Here is a 10,593-nt window from a genome sequence, read left to right as displayed (position 1 = left end):
TTCCTTCCTTCCTTCCTTCCTTCCTTCCTTCCTTCCTTCCTTCCTTCCTTCTTTCTTTCTTTCTCTTTCATTTTTTTTTGTTGTTTTGGAAGTGGAAATCAGGAAAATCATGAAGAATTCCTAATATTCAAACTGCTTCTGATATATATATATATTCATGCACTTAGGTCCAAATAGGTCTACATTTCCATCTACATTTTCAAGTCATTCGAATCAAATTATTTGTGGATATGAAGTAATATCAGCAACCTGAGCACTATTAATATTTATTTGTATTTATCAAAATTTATGTGTTACTATACCATAACAAATGAGGAGGAAAGAGATTCTCAGTTTTATACAATTCCTTTCTCTTATAGCACTGCGCTCTTCTGAGCATTCTATTATTATTTTTTTTGTAAGTACTCCCATTATGTTGAATAAAATTTATGTCCTGGATGTTATAGCTGAGAGAAATGTAAGTATAGGACAAAAAAAATCTTTACATCACCCAGCTTCACTAGCCACTGTATTCTTCCACATCTCCACCAAAAAGTCATCTTGTCCTTTCTGAAAGATGAAATCTTTCAGTCTATATAATGCACTATGCAGAGTAGACGTCAGATCTTTTGCTTCTCTTCCTAAAAAAAAAAAAAAAACCTTCTTAACATTCTCATGCTGAACACTTGTCAGGAGAAGTCATAGCCAAGCTATATGTAATACATACAACTTCACGTAGGTATCCCTTACTCCATGTACTGAGTTTCTGTGTATATCTATCCATGTATCTAATTCATGCAACTAAACCATGAATCAATATTATTGTTCATGTATCTTCACCAAACCACTCATAGGCTAGCACAGACCATACGTCAGGGTAAATTAAGGGGTAAGTTCCCTTATGAGATGGAATCAAGGTGGATTTCTAGAATTCTAGTAAGACATTATTTTTTTAGTGGCTGAGGCAGATTTTTTCTCATTGAAAACAGGAGATACCAACAAGTTCTGGTTGGCTAAAATGCTGTCACAATTTTGGAGAGAAGTAGTAATTTTATGATTAAAATTTTGTTCAAGAAAAAATCTTACACTTTAGCATAATTCCTGATAGATAATAAAAGAACCTTCCACTGTATATATGAACATTATTAAAGTTGGGATCAAGTTTTCTTGAACTCTGTTTATAATGACTTTGTCTGTTGAAGTCAGGTTAATTATGAGGGAGGCCCCATCTGAGGGAGAAAGCACACCACAGAACAAAAGGGATCAATTTTTTTCATTCTACTGTTCGAATTTTATCCTTTCTTCTTTCATCTGTTTTCATCTTATGGTAGCTATTATAAGTGCTAATGAGACATTTGATCTTGCTTAAGGCAGTCATTTTCTGGTTAACACAACAGGGGTATCAAGCATCTATTTTGGTGTTATAGGAAGGCAATGGCCTGAGGTCACATATTCTTGTCTCGTACCTATCCACTTCTGGCAATTCTTTTCTGTTACCTGAAATACTTATTACACTATTTTATTTTTCTTTCTGCACCTCTTATATGAACTCCTTGTCACTAATTTATGTCAGGAAAAGATATAACTCTTACAGGTGTTTCCAATTTAGAAGTCAGTCAGAACTATTTGGAACGTTTTTTCTTTTGGGAGCTAATTCTAGTCAAGTTGAGTATTACAGATGTGTTGTTTAGTTCAAGAAACAAGTGGTGACTGATGAGCAGAAGTATTGATTGAACTTGGGACCCAAGAAGTAGAGTTTAATACTTTGGGGTATCAGTCTACAGAGAACAGTACCATTTAAAAACATGATTTTTTTTTTCATGCTGGCTTAATTTTTCAGAAACTATAACCAAACCTGACAGTTCTGAGCTATTAATTTCATCAGTCTTATTTATCAGTGGAAAATAAAAGAATGCTTTTTGGCCTGTATTCCTCAAGCATTGACAATTATGCATATAGACAACACTGCTAGTATTATGTACTATATGCAGTGGAATTGGAGAAGTTTTGATTTAAAGAAATCACCCATGGATAGACCCAATATATGTGTAGCAGGCAGACCCAAAAGCAGATCGATTAGCAAGAACTTTGCTTTGAGGAAATAACTCCATTGCTCTTTGGTTATGGCATGATCAATTTTTCATTCAAAACTTGTTTTCATGTTGAGCTCTTCATTTTTAAATTAAAGTTGGTGCCAATTAGCCATTTACAATACTTGTGAGATTTCTCCTAGAAGTGAACACAGGAGAACAGAGAGCCTAATTAGTGGAAATACTTCCCTATAATTCAGTTCTAAATCATAACAGTAAATGAGAAACAATCGTATTCTGAGGCTTACAGCAAATGCTGCTAAATATGTGCCTGCATATAAATATGCATAAAATTTGACAGGTCAATGAAATGTGTTCCCCAGTTTTTTTCACAAAGCAGAAGGGTATATGACCATCAGTTGCATTCACTATGCAAAATCAAATTAGTGAGTTTTCTGCCTTTTCTCCCACCTAATATTGGGGTAGAATTTTGGGCTTAATTTAACAAACGGCTTTTACTAGAACATTTAAAAGCATGCAACTGTAGGAAAGAAAACGTTGGATTTGTTTTTGGTGTGTAGAATAAAAGAGAATAAGCCAAAAGAGAAAAGAAAAAATATCTCAAACAAAGCCCTCAAAAGCTGGTAAAATGTGAGGAGTTTCTGTTTTTTGGGTTTAATCCCCCCCATAAAAATGTTTTAAATACTGATAGTATTTAAAATTTATTTAAATACTTATTTATTTATTGTTATTTAAATATCGTTAGTTGCTTGAGGAGTATTTGAAGTTTTAAAACCTCAAATAAATTTTAGATTGTAGAGATGAATTTCAATGAAAATTTATTTTGATTTTTTTTTTAAATTTGTCTTCAAATGTCTGTAAAGTTTATGAATATTTTATTAAACATTTCTGCAAGTGGACTTATTTCTTAGACTATTCCTGAAACTTAAAGAGAATGGAAATAAAATCAAAGCATGTTAAAAAAGAAAAGAAAATAAAAAAAAAAGTACAGAACTCCTTTTTTTCTGATTATTAAGCAGGAGCATATGGAATTGAGGATTCTAATCTATAGTCACTCAGTGTATCCTTTATTCTTATTATTCTTAACTTTACAATTATCACAAAATTACACAAATCAGTAAATACACTTACATATATTATGCTAACTATGGTAGAAGATAGTTCTAAAAACACATTCATTTATTTATTTAAATAATAACTAGATGAATTGATTTTACTCATAGTATAACTAAAACACAGATATTGCAGATTAGCAGGCAAGAAGTTTTTAAAGTGTTTACTTAGAACATTGTTAGGAAGGAGAGGATGTGTTTTTCGAAATGGACAATTTTCTGACACATGCTGTCATATTTAGAATATTGGTTCTTGACATAGCACTTTTTTCCTCCTTCAGAATATGACTTGATGTATCAGTAGTCCTCAAATTCACAGGCATATGTCAGTTTCACCAGCTGCTCATTAATTTATGTATTTTAAAGAAGTCAGAGAAACATGGAAAACTTGTTTCTTATCAAGTGAGTCAAGTGTGCATGTAAACATAATGTGGAAACATAATGGGTTAACAAGGAAAACTCCCACACTTTATTCCTTCCTGTTAGATGAGCTCCTCCACCAGAGTTTGATCCTAGTAATGTGCACGTTTCTAGCACAGTGTTTCTTATTTTAAAACAGTTGTGATTCATTGTACGGAGGTGGGGGAAACTGAGAAGTTTGTGCTCATTAGTTATTTTAAAAGAGGAAAAAAAAGACTTTTCCTCTGCCTTCACTTTTCTGGTAGAACTTTAGCAGACACAATATTTAAGCATGATGGTTAATTTTATATCAAATTTGATCTGGCCACCAGTTACTTTCTACTTCTGCAGGCTGCTTACTCTGTCACTTAGTATTAGATGTATTACCCACAGAGTAGTAATTACATTTGACACACAATTATTATGGTTTTGATGACAAGAAGGCCTTTTCTTTTCCTGCTTTCATAACATATATTCCTGATAGTGCTGGCTTGCTGAATACAGTTGGTTTAAAAGCACTTGGATTCAAATTGAACCCTGGGACAAAGAACAAAATGAAAAGGAAAAGAAAGGGCGAGCACATTTGAAAATTCCACAGATGATCTCACACAAGTAGATTTTGCACAGGAAAGAAAGCCTTAAAGTGTTGTTAATGCAAAAAGAGAAAGAGCTGCCTCACTGCAGCCATGCCAGATCCCCAACAGGAAAGGAGTGCTTTTAAAGTTAATAAACTGAAGGAGGTTTGGAAAAAACGGAGGCTCCTGGCAAGGCCACATAAACTACACAAATGAGTTTCTAATCTTGCCACATGGGCATTTTTCCAGCTCTGCACTCTGAGTCACCCCCAGCTGCAGGCCTGGATGAGCAGTTTAACAATCCTTCGCTTTTTTTTTTTTTTTTTTTTTTTTTTTTTTTTTTTTTAATGATCAGCATCAGAGTATCATGTTTCTGGAGCCTGGGGGCTGTGAGGTATTCAAGCAGGGTGAGTGCTTGGAATTCCTCCAACCATACCTGCAGCTGCCTCCCAGTGAATGTTAGAAACCTAAAGCTGTACCGTTTGTGCTATTACCTTCTTGCTACCTCATCTCCTCTTGATTTCCTATAGCATGCATGGGGCAAAGTACAGATGGGAGGGTGGTAAATGTCTTTTTAAAAAGAAAAGTTATGAGAGATAGATGGAACAATGTTAATGCTGGGAATCCTTCACCAGGAGTTGAGCAGTTTTGAAGGAAATCTGAGGGGAATAAAATGACCTGGCTTCCTTCTCTGATCTAAGGCCTGAACATCAGCATCAAGGAAGTTGTACTTAATGTACAGGAGAGCCTTCCCTTTGATGTGAGCTTTTCAATTAGAACTGAAACAATGATAATCAAATTAACATACTATAAAGCAGCTCTAATTTTAGCCTGATTTGTTATTGTAAGCGTTAGTAGGGAAGGGTAAAGGAGGAGGTGGAGGCTGCTATGAATGACTAATGCTGTATTTCAACCTCTTAAGCCATATTTAGTAATGCGGGATATAAAAATAAGCTTTCAGTACAATTTTTCCTATTTGACTTCTGTTTCCTTTCTTCTGTTCCCTCTCCTAAAGATGGATTTAACTAATTACTCTTTTAGCTAGATGTTGATAGACAGGTATTTATTATTGGTGCTGTAAGCCCTAAATTTTTTTTTCCACAGTGAGTCCACAGACATATACATTAAACACCGATTCTCTGGGGCTGTCAGAGTTACAGACCAGCCTGAGGCATAGCAGTATGATAAAGTTTTCAGGCCCTGTTTAGTTAAGGCTGAAAATCTGGGACCCAGCCAATCTATACCACTCAGGGCTCTTTTCACAGTCCAAAATGATTTGGCTTAAACATTTCCAACTGTGATGAGGTCCCATTTCAGTGATTATACAGTCATTCACTTTTCCACATCAACATCAAAGTCATTAACAACTGAGTATTATTGCATTGGCTGGAATTCAGTTAAGGACTAGAGGGATGTTGCTCTTTATTAAGATAAATCATTGCCTTGGTTATGTCACCCATGAAATAATCAATTTACTGTGTTGGTTAATTTCCTCCCTCTTTGATCTGTGAATTAAATTCAACAGATCATTGTTTCACACAACTGCTGTGCAAAGGATGCTTTAAAAGAAATGTGCCACATTTTCTGATGGTAAAGGTCTGGTAAGTATGTAAAACAAGATGACTGCAAGTGACCTGAGAACTTTTTTTTTTTTTTTTTTTTTTTTTAACATTCTTCATTTCAACAGTTTCCTTTGAAAGCTTCAGGGGAAAATGAACCATCAGCACCTATTTGGGTGATCCTCCCTCAAAATTCCTGAGGAATTAACAAGAGGAAAGAGAAAAGCTAGCAGAATTAAGTCTGAAGCCTTCATAGGAGTGAAGTTTGTGCCAGAGCCAATGAAAATGTTTTCATCTAGGTGTATGGAAATGTAATGATAGCTTTTATGAGATTTACTTACTTGGATGCTTAGAGTAAAGAATTTTTTAGAAAAATTCTACTCTCATGACAGGCCAAATATTCTTATCAAAATAAATCTGAATAATACAATGCATTGGTATTAGTTTCTATTCCAATCCTCTTTTTCATTGCACTATGCATTCTAAAATTAAGAAAAAAGTAAATTAAGTAAATCTACATCAGATATGGACCTGTTATGCTTATCAATGAGAAATTGATTACAAGAAACTAAAAAACAAATTTGACTTGATTTTGCAGAATTTCACAGCACTTTATTTTTCTTATTTTCCAAAGCTTGAAGTCTTTTATTTTCCCCATAGATTAAGTGTCACAATTCATAATAATTAGAATCAACATGAAGACTTCCTCAGTACTTTTCTACTCTAATTTTATCTCAGATCCACACCTCTTCTCAAACTTGAGCTCTTCTCATGTCTATTCTTCAAATTCAAGTCCATAGTTCAGCATGACCTTTGAAGAAGCAGTGTTGGATGTAGTTTGAGAATTAAAACTCAGATTATGCTGAAACATCTGCCTAATTATTCCCCTACCTATAGTGTGGATGGGATGGGATGGCTAAGACCATACCTGTTTGGTCAAGTCCATTAGCAATTTGAAGGCAGACAGTGAACAAGTTAGAGAGAACATTGCATCCCAAGTTAGAGAGAACATTGCATCCTTGCCCAGTCCCACATGCTTGTGCTACTAAGGTTACTGAAAATACTAAGTATATAGTTCAATAAGACCTTCAGTTAAACTTTATGCAGTGTTATGCTTCTAACTGTGGAAGCAAGATACAGATCTTGTGAGATCTTTTATGGCTTTAAGACTCTAGAACATATATTAGCGAATACAAATGCTGGTGTTTTTGAAGGAAAAAACATACTAAAATATTATTACTAAAATAATTGAGCTAAAATTCCAGACTGAACTAAAAATAAATGAGTATCTTCACTATCTCCAGTTCCCCTTGTATGAGAAAAACTTTTTCAGTCATCCTTAGATGAAAGATAGGGATTGTAGTAATGGGTCACAAGACTCCTGATTTACTTTAAGAATGGCACTATGAATTCACTTCAAAATTCATGAAAGTTAATTGCAGATTGATGTCTATAGCAACTACTTACAGTGTTTCTCCTTGGATTTAACATTTTAAAATGTTCTCTCCACCCTTTACAAAAGGATATGATTTCATGAAAGAAAACCAATTTGCATTAACAAATGACTCTAGTGTATTTGAAATTCTTTGTGAAACAAAATATTACATATCTGAGAATGGAGGAGAACTAACACTGGTGAAAGTTCATAGTGAAAACTATGTATAGGAGAACAATTCATTGTAAATCAGCCAAGATATTCAGACATGAGGAAGCTTAGTATTGAACAGCTGATTGTAACTGCAGTAAACCTGATTAATGCACATGACAATTTAACCCTACATTGCTAATAAATCTTCTCACTTGGCAATCAACCAATTATTTTGTAATTAATTCCATTTTTTAGTTTCTCCTTGTCAATTGTTTAATATTCATGGTCTTTTGACCAATTAGTTCACCTTTCTAACTGAAGCATTTGAAGGGCAGATAGTAAAACATTGCTGTTCTTCATGCATGATTACCTATTTTGTCAACATGAATGCATAGCAACTGCAAGTTTCTTCAAGCTGTTGTGGGATATTTATTTCTTAGAATTTCCATGAGGTCATACACTCAGAGTTCTTAGATGACAGAAACTCCTAGTGGAGTTTTAAACACACATTTAGCTTTTGTAATTCTGCTTCAGGCAGTAGCAGGCAAGTTAAACAATCACTGATTGACTTTTATTAATTCTGATTTGTAAGGCTGATAGGCTCAGGAATGCAACTGATAGATTTTTGAAACCCAGCCAAGACAAGGATCCTATAGAAATTCCAGAAATAGGAGATAATACTGTTCTTGCAAACTAATTTTTCTAATTTAAATAGTATTCGTCATTTTATAAGGTGTTCTTCTACTCTAGATATTTGACATGAAATGCTCATTAATTGGTTTGTAATTATTAAAAAAAAAATAATTACCTATTAAACACTTCATCCCTTGCCATCCTATATGACAGTAATTTTTTCCATGAATGTAGTTGAAGAATCTTAATTGAAATGTTAACTGATGTAAAATTAATGTAATGGTTTCTTTGGTATAAACTGTGGCTTTACTAGAGTCCCCACCTGGACAGGGTAAATCACAATCCTGCAAAAAACATTCTCCATGCCATGCTGTTTTTCACATCTATTCCTCTATTCCTCATATCCCATGATCTCCCTTGATGGGTCAGATCTATACAGGTTAGTTCCTGATTGTGTAAGCTTCTGATTTTGATTGTGAAATCTCAAGTCCTCTTTTATTTTATTTTTATTTTTTTAATTTTAATTTTATTTTTTTTAAGGTTTTTGTTTGGATGTAATTATTTTACAGGATTTAGTGAATCACTAGAGCTTTAAATAAAACCAATTTCTACAATGAACATATAGTTATCATTACATATTTTAGGGAAAAACTGTAATTAGTGATTTGGGTTGCATGTCTGTGTTTTATTTTTCATTCCTATGTCAAAATGCATCTGTCATAGTGTTTGGTCCTGCAAGCTTTCTGTGTATGTATTCCCAGACTTCAGCAGCACTTTTTTAATTTTGAAGGGCTTATAGAAACAGCATCAGAATGTCTAAGTGCATTTATACATTTGAAACCACATACATTAGTTGGATCAATGTCAGTGAAATGCTTAACATTCTTTTCCAAAACAGAATCTTGAAATCTGTTAGCCTCCCTCTCATTTTTCCATTATCTTTCGTCTTGCTGACTGCCAAACAGGAATAATTTTTCCAAAGACTCAAATACCAAATCTATTACTCTGTTCTGTATTAGTTCTTATACCTTCCCTTGAGTGCTTACACAGTGGATGAGCAGTGAAAGGAGCGCTGTATTTGCAATAGCATATAAAAGCATGTATCTGTCAGCAATTGAGATGTTACTGTAAATTGACTTTTCATTAAAATTCTGCTTTTGCTTGTCCATTCAGCTGCTACACTGCTACTTTATAAGAAACCAACAGTCACTGGAAGTTCATTAATATCAAGTAAACAGCCAAATGATACTATTACCCAAATTTCAAATGCGAGCTCTGATCATCACCCGTGCTGGAAGCTGAGTGGCAATGAAACTAGATAAAGACATTTCCTCTTACTCATGCAAAATGGTATTGCTACCTCTCAGAAGATTACTGTATATGATGAAGAAAATATTTAGGGTGCTTTCTGATTCAACAGAACAGACAGTGCCTCTCTCTCCCAGACAGTGAGGTTCTGTGGGCAGTTAGGGACCACTGGCAGCACATATTTTTGGAAAAACAACCAAAAAAAGTACATCTTCAGCTTTCTTAGATAAATATTTTCTGCCATACTTTCATTTCCTGTTTGAATTTGCTTCTGCTGAAAAAAAAAATTACAGAAAAAAATGAGTTATCTCAACAGCTTGTCAGAAGAGAAACATATTCCTGAAGTGACCTACCTGCCTCATATTAAAGCTTTTTTTTTTTTTTCCCTCAAAAAATTACTGTTAATAAACATTTGTTCAACTATATATCAAGTGTTTTCAAATTAATGATTGTGTGATTTTTGTTACTGAAATAAAATATAACTGTGATCATATTCCTTAAAACTAGTTTCCTTTCTCCACTTGTTCTATGCAGATATGTTCATTTCCTTGTAATACTCATGAGCACATAAATATGGAAAACTTTAAAAGAAATATTTTTCACTGCACAGATCCATTGTTTGAGATCCATTGTGAGATCAGCATTGAGACCACTAGTTTTTTTTTGCACCTGGAATCTGATCTAAGGACAGAGATTTTTGAGAAGTGAGATGGAGATACTGGTTCCTCATATTCTGCACAAGAGCAGACAGTCTTCTCTGAACTAGAAGAACAGACTCAAGTTGCATATTTCTCCTTGTCACTTTCACTTAATTAAACTTCTGAATATTGCTGGGCATTGGAGCACTTCTGTTTAAGTGTGAAGAGGAATATCTAAAAAAAAAGAGGGGCTGAGACAAATTAAGCATTTCCATTAATTATTAAGGTGATGTAAGGGATGAAGTGATTCAGACTCAAATTCCACCTTTAAATGATTCAGAAGAGAAACTGAAATCAAGATTTATACCTTTTGTACATGTGAGCTAGTCAGTACTCTGAGATGGCTGTCCTGTCACTGGGAATCTATAAAATATTTAAACAAGTTGGAAGACTTATAAGTTGGTTATTATTATTGCTGGGTGATTATGGTGCTCATCTCAGTGAGTTCTCTGCACTAGTGAATATTAAATTTTATACATTAAGTATCTAAGGAAAAAATAGTGCTGCTTTAAAACATACACCATTGTATTCATTACGGTATCCCCAAGAGTGGGTGTTTCAAGAAAAGGGAGCTGACTCTTGGTTTCTCATACCATTTATGAATTCACGATATGAAAGCCTTCCAATTTTTATGTAGGTTTCTTAAATCATCTGTTTTAAAATCAAAATATAAAACCAGATCAAACTCTCA

Source organism: Oxyura jamaicensis, chromosome 5 (genome assembly GCF_011077185.1).
Source record: "Oxyura jamaicensis isolate SHBP4307 breed ruddy duck chromosome 5, BPBGC_Ojam_1.0, whole genome shotgun sequence".
In the NCBI taxonomy this organism is placed as follows: Eukaryota; Metazoa; Chordata; class Aves; order Anseriformes; family Anatidae; genus Oxyura; species Oxyura jamaicensis.
Note: the sequence above shows the minus strand (reverse complement) of the source record.